The 6580-nt window shown below is 39.7% G+C and overlaps 1 long non-coding RNA gene across 1 annotated transcript; it reads right to left on the bottom strand.

Annotated features, from left to right (window-relative positions):
* Positions 1-2803: 2803 nt before the first annotated feature.
* LOC112841870 (uncharacterized) lies at positions 2804-5942 on the bottom strand. Its single transcript, XR_003213288.1, has 2 exons — positions 5783-5942; positions 2804-4686 (listed from the first exon to the last, which is right to left on the bottom strand). It is a non-coding gene; the product is annotated as an uncharacterized LOC112841870 (long non-coding RNA).
* Positions 5943-6580: the final 638 nt, after the last annotated feature.

Below are 6580 nucleotides of genomic sequence, written 5' to 3'. Positions count from 1 at the left end.
GTTCCTGCAAGTGATTATACGCTCATGTTATACATATATGTGTGTGTGTGTGAGAGAGAGATGAATTCAGAAGTACTCAGGCATGCTCGAGGCAGTGTAAGCAAAGCAGAAAAATATGCCCAATTGAATTGAGTGATAGAGCTCGAGTGTCCGAGTGATGCTTCATCTATCTCGTTCTATTAATCCCAACATAAATCCAGCGTCTTTTAAGGGAGAAAAAAAATTTTGCTTGGTTTGCAGATTAGAAGCAAGCCGAAGGCTTTTGCTGGGAATTGTGCTAGCAAATTGGACAGGAGCGTGTGCCTAAATCCCTGATGCAATTAGGCAACAGCTGAATTAATATCTCCTTTTTACACAGAGCTCTGTCTACAATTTATCTTTTAATAAAAATGTCGTTGGGAAGGAAATGAGAAATTCAAAAATTCACCTTAGTGTAAGTGTGTGTGTGGACTGTGTGTGTGGGAGATACTTAGACTTAGCAGACTGCCTGGGTAAGCAACAGCCAGGTGCTGCTGATCAAATGAGGTTGATTAACTAATCAGCAGCAGGTGTGAGCACCTCTTTAAAAGCAGAGGTTTTTCTGCTTTTCTGGTCTGGAGCATTCAGGTACTCAATGCAACAATCTTCCCAGGAGTAGTTGTCCCAACACAGTCACCGTAAAGTCAGACTATGAAACTACAGAAAAGCCCAAAAGCTACATCTCAGAGTATACATGCCCCAGCTAGCATGTTAAATGTTAAAGTTCTTGATGCTGCAAATAAAAAGACTTGTTTGGAAGGGTTATAGGAGAAACCCTCTTCTTTCTAAGAAGAACATGGCAACTTTGCATGCTTCAGCTTTGCACAATTGCATCTAAACAAACAAAAACAGCTCTTTGGACAGCTCAGACCAAGCTGGACATGTTTGGTGATAATATACAGCACACACACACACACACAATCCCCTATAGGCAGAACTTTGTGACAGTGGAGAGGTAAAACTTCCTTTTTAACAGGAAGAGACCTCCGGCAGAACCAGGCGTGGGGAGGGGCAGTGACTGATTGGTTTGGAGATGAGGGGGAAGATAGATGTGGAGCGCGTAAAGAGACCACAACCCCAAAAAGGATGCAAAATAAAGAAGAGAGGACAAAGGTTAAGGGCATGCAGTAGTGTCAAATTAATGCATTGGAAGGGGGGAAACAAAAACTCAGTGCATCATGGGAAGTCCCCCAGCAGCTTGAGCCCGTAGCAAGAACACTACAGGATCGTACATGAGAGAGGGTATCTGTCATTCTGCCTTGCATTTTTCATTTTGAAACTGGGAACCACAAGAAGTGTATGCTAGTGTCGTCCAGGGCAAAATAAATAAACCAAAACCAGGAGCAGTGGATCCAACACCTTCCCAAGCATGGTACTGCAGTCTTGGTAACCTCTCACAATGGAAGGGTGAGAGCTCATGATGCCTAACAATCAACCAGACAGGAAACCACCCAGATTATTAGCCACTAGGAAAAAAAGGCACAAGCTCTCCACAACCCAAATGGCTTGACTATATATGAGTACAGACTGGAGAGTGCTGCCAAATGCCCAAATCCCCTATGCCCTTTTTGTGAGTGGCACTTGCCAGTAACCTTTCAAAAGGTCAAATTTACCCACATACTAACCTGACAAATGCGATCTTCCATTGTAAGAAACCAACACGAGTCAGCCTACGATTCTGAGCAAACTTTTCAAACCTCTATAACTCAAAGACAAGTTCAGGGCCATCTCAGTGTGCACCATTATTAAATATGTACTGAGCTTCAGCTTCCAACTGCCTTTTCTTTTCCTCAGAATAAAATATCTGCTTGATGGGGTCAGCACCTTCGACATCCACGTCCTGCTGTAAGTGGGTTGATACCAGCTAGCAGAGCGGGATAGCTCCAAATAACCAGCACCTCACATTTCCTCACATCTAAATGTTGTTACAAGGTATCCAAGTACTGCAATGCTTCTGAATTTTTAAAATGACCCTGTAGCACTACATCAGACGCCAAACCCCTCTCTCCACCACCTCACAATCAGAATCAGCAGACAAGGCAACAGGAGCAGCAGCAGCCACTGTTGGCTAGATCACTCTAGAGCCAGGATACTTTAAGCTCTCTGAGTCACAGCTTTAAGGGTCTGGCTTTAAGAGATTTTTAATTTAGTTGATATCTTATGGCTTGGATTTCAAATAAATAGCTTAGGCCAGACACTCGGAGCACCACAGTGCAGCTGCTACTGTACTTTCCAAAATTGCTAAGATAACAAGGGGCAAAAGCGCAAGGACACATTCGCTGGGACCGAACTAATGCTAACTGCCTGTCAAATCATCATTTTTCTTCACTTTTTTTTCCCCTTTGGGATCACTAATTTTTCCTAATCCAGTTCACCTGGCCTTTCCACAGGTTAAATCTAGAGATATTTAATTAGCCAAATAGGTAAATGCAATAGATGTAAATCTGAAATCACTTCTAGGGGAGATGGTGTTTTAATTTATATGTATGCCGTTTTCTTCATTTGTTTGTTTTTAAACATACTTTGTGTCATAAAAATTAAATTTAAAAAAATGCAAAGAGCAGATCTTTGTTATTGGCCCTGTCAATATACTTGACATAATTCTGAGAATTAATTTTTTATATATATATATTTTATTCTTTTTATGTGGACATAACATGTGTAGCATTAATTGTTTATTGATCAAGTGATCAAGTGAAAAGTTTTATTAAGAGTTTGTTTTCCTCCCCCCAAAAAATGTAAAAATGTGGTACAGTGTCACATCTTGCTTTAAGCATGGCCAGAAAAAAATCTTGTGACATTTATTATGGGGAAACTCAAAAGAACTGCTATGTGATGTCTGTCTTTATTGTACTTTATTCTATTTATTGTATTAACCTGTTACTATACGGTACCTTGTTCCTCACAGCTTCATGACAGCATTACAGACAAACCTCAGACCTTCAGCAGAAGAATTCACTTTCCAGTATTAAACGTGTTCTGCACAGTGAAGGTGAAATATTTAAGAGAGTGATGAACACATTTTTGAGCAGAGGACGCTGGGAACACGGCAACCCTCAAAGGGATCCATCAAAAGAAGAAGCAGACATCATTATCATAATCATAATTACATTTGATTGGATGTAAAGTAGTATTTATCTGTGTAAAGCACTCAAAGTTTCTGTAAGTGTGTAAAAGCAACGCATCTTATTAGAAAAGCCGATGTACTCCCACAAAATCTCATTATAGAACAGACATCTTGCCAAGGCTGCACTGGCAGAGATCCCACTTTCAGCATGTCAAGGCATACTTGACATGATGTGTGAACAAAGAATAAATATTGATAACAAATAAATGAGAAACATAAACAGAACAGTAAGTGCAGTTAGTGTCAACTGAATGAAGAGCAATGCAGAAACTTTGTTCAACACAGCAGATCAGTGCTAATAAAATAAGCACCACCAATTAGTTCTGTGAAAAGTGGCAACACCAGTCCAAGAGGTCACCATGAAAGTTGGTGCACAGATAGCGAGAAGGTATCTGAAGAATCTAAGAGTTTTTTGAGACCTCTAACTTTCCCTGACAAGCATCCATATTAGAGATATAGATCTAAGTGAACAGAGCCATTTATCTTTGTCACCTTTGTGGCTTTTGACCTTACAGGATTTGCAAGTTATCCGATTTTAGAATGTTTTAAATTTCTTTTTTTTTTACCTCTCCCAACTTTTAATGCCACGAGGGTTGCAATTACAGCAATTATAGTCTCTGGTCTGCTCTTGTTTTAATGATGGGGCAGTGATACTGATATTATCATTCAGCAACTAAGTAAAATGTATTCATGAAGCACTTTTTACAGATTAAAATCACAAAGTGCTTAACAGTAAAATAAGAAATAAAATCATTATATAAAACAAGGTAAAGCAACAGAATAATACATAAAACAACAAATGAATTAAAAGCTTTTTTTCTGTATGAAAATGTCTGCAGCTGTTTTAAAGAGTCGGTGGAGTCTGAAGGAAAAACCTTGAATTTTAAAGTAACTTTTTAAATGCATCTGCAGACAGTTTAGTGTTCAAAACATTTAATTTTGAAATGTGCTCAAATTGATATTCAATTACATCAAATATCATTTTGATAGCTACAGTTGTCTGAAAATTCAAAGTCTGAACCTTGACATATTTTCCACTGAAAATTAGCTCAATCATTCTCAGAGGTCAGCTCCAGTCATTTCCCAACTCATCCCATCAGGATCCAATTTGTTTCTATTCATAGTGGGAACCTGTATTCCTTATTTAAAATGTCTCATCCCTTCAAAACTATGTTTAAATGTTTAAAACCTAGATGACCAACATGCAAATAGCTCTATAAAAACAGACATTTATTATAACATGTTTCCCTTTACCAATAAAACCTATGTTTAATTAAAGACTACATATCCATGCTATGGTCAGGAGAAATGCATGAGCAAGGATTAACTTAACAGGAATACACACAGAATGATTAGCATGAGAAAGCATAAGCAAACTGGTCTATTTGCCATGCTGAGTAAGCTGATAATCTGACGAGGTGTTGATGGCAGTGCTGGTCCTTTTGGACAGTGGTTGATTAGGCTGCAGGCTGATGGCTCGCAGGTGGTTCAATCAGGAGGAGCGAGAGGCTCCAGAATCACAGCTGTGGCTTTGAGGCACTCTGGGAAAACAAACATTATGGACCAAAAGCTTATTATGACAATACAGTTACTATTACTGAACTTTGGCTATTAACTGTAACTCAGTTAAAAATTCTCTGCTGGGCTGTAAACGAGCCATTATTTCTTAGTGAAGACTGATATCAGATTAGATTAGACAATGATAAACTGGGAAACATTAAAGTAGAGTTTGTGTCTAAATCTCATGAATTTATTTATCCAGTAATGGCAGAAATAATGAAATTTGCTATAAAACAGGGGAGATTGACTCCAAATGGAATATGTCCTGCACATCCATTGCTGAGGCTGCTGTAAGGACCTGCATCTGCAAGGTGGTTGGTGCCTGCCATGGTGGTAACCCCCTAACCAGATGGTGGACACCGAAGGTTAAGGGAGCAATCAAGCTGAAGAAGTCCTATCAAGTTTGGTTTGCCTGTGGGACTTTGGAGGCAACTGATGAGCACTAGCAGGCCAAGGAGAGTGCATCTTGGGCAGTAGCTGAAGCAAAAACTCAGGCATGGACAGAGTTCAGTGAGGCCATGAAAAAAGACTTTTGATCTGCCTCAAAGTGATTCTGTCTAACCATCAGGTGACTCAGCAGGAAGAAAGTGGTGCTCCACTCACATGGTGTATAGTACAGGTGTGTTGCTGCTGACTTCAGCTGAGGATATAGACAGGTGGTGGAAGGAATACTTTGAGGATCTCCTTAATTCTACTAACACATGTTCTGCAGAGGAAGCAGAGTCTGGGGATGAGGTGGATGACTCGCACATCTCTGGGGGCGAGGTCACTGAGACAGTTAAACAGGAAAAAATGGGAGGACATTTGGGAAAACAAGGCAAACAAACGACTTAAATTGTTCCCAAAAACATCTGCACTGAGTTCAAAGTCTGACCAAATGTGTCAAATGAGTGATGACACATGTAAACGCGATGTGTCACTAGAGCTGAGTGACTGAAACCACACAAACACAACATCTTCTTCCTCTTTTCTCAGTTTTGAAGCTAAAGATAAAATGCTAGCCAAGCTAGGGCTTAGAGTCTTATGCTGTACATCAAGGCCTCAGTAATGCTGTTACTAACTATAGACAGGATGTACCTTAATACTATGCCATTAACAGCGGCCTCATCCCAGAACAAAAGAGCAACTGTTGCTTGGAGGAAATCTATCATTATTGCAGACATGTGGGCTTTGAGAGAAAACACACAGAACAATAGTGCAGTGGCGACAAAGACGAGACATGCCAACACTGCTTTGTAATGACGTGGACCAATTAGATATTTTTAAAGCAATGACAAGCTCTCATTAGTGGTTAATCCCTTGCTGCTGCACCTGCATGGTGACATCATCACCACAGCAGGGAGGAGTGTTCATGCGGTCCCCCTCAAACGTCTGTTTCTGTGTGAGTGATTTATAAGTGTTCTCTGCTGTAAATAGCATTACAGAGCATAGTGAGCATCTTTCTTAATTAAGCATTGTTATTTTCAAATGTTATTTTGCTTTCAAGTGAACTTTCTTTTCTTTTTTTCTGCTCGAGGGGAAAAAAGGAGATGATCCCCTAAGTGCTTATATTTTTACCAACATCCCACATAGAAAAATTGGTATGGCCCAGATCTGGCCCACACAATGTGCTTACATATGGCTAGGGATGGGTATTGATAAGATTTTCACGATTCCGATTCCATTTTCGATTCTGTTTAACGATTCAATTCTTTATCGATTCTTTTTAAAAAGGAGAACACTAAGATCGATTAGCTTGGAATTTTGTTTTATATCTTCTCTTTGAACAAGATAGAAATTTAGGAGTAACATGGCCTTACAAACCCAACAGTGAGATCTTAAGAGATCCACAGCCTATGGCTCTTCAATGGGGTGTCACAGGGTCCCCAGGAAAAA

The sequence above is a fragment of the Oreochromis niloticus genome, linkage group LG12 (genome assembly GCF_001858045.2).
Source record: "Oreochromis niloticus isolate F11D_XX linkage group LG12, O_niloticus_UMD_NMBU, whole genome shotgun sequence".
Taxonomy (NCBI): domain Eukaryota; kingdom Metazoa; phylum Chordata; class Actinopteri; order Cichliformes; family Cichlidae; genus Oreochromis; species Oreochromis niloticus.
This window is presented reverse-complemented; position numbering and strand designations above follow the sequence as displayed.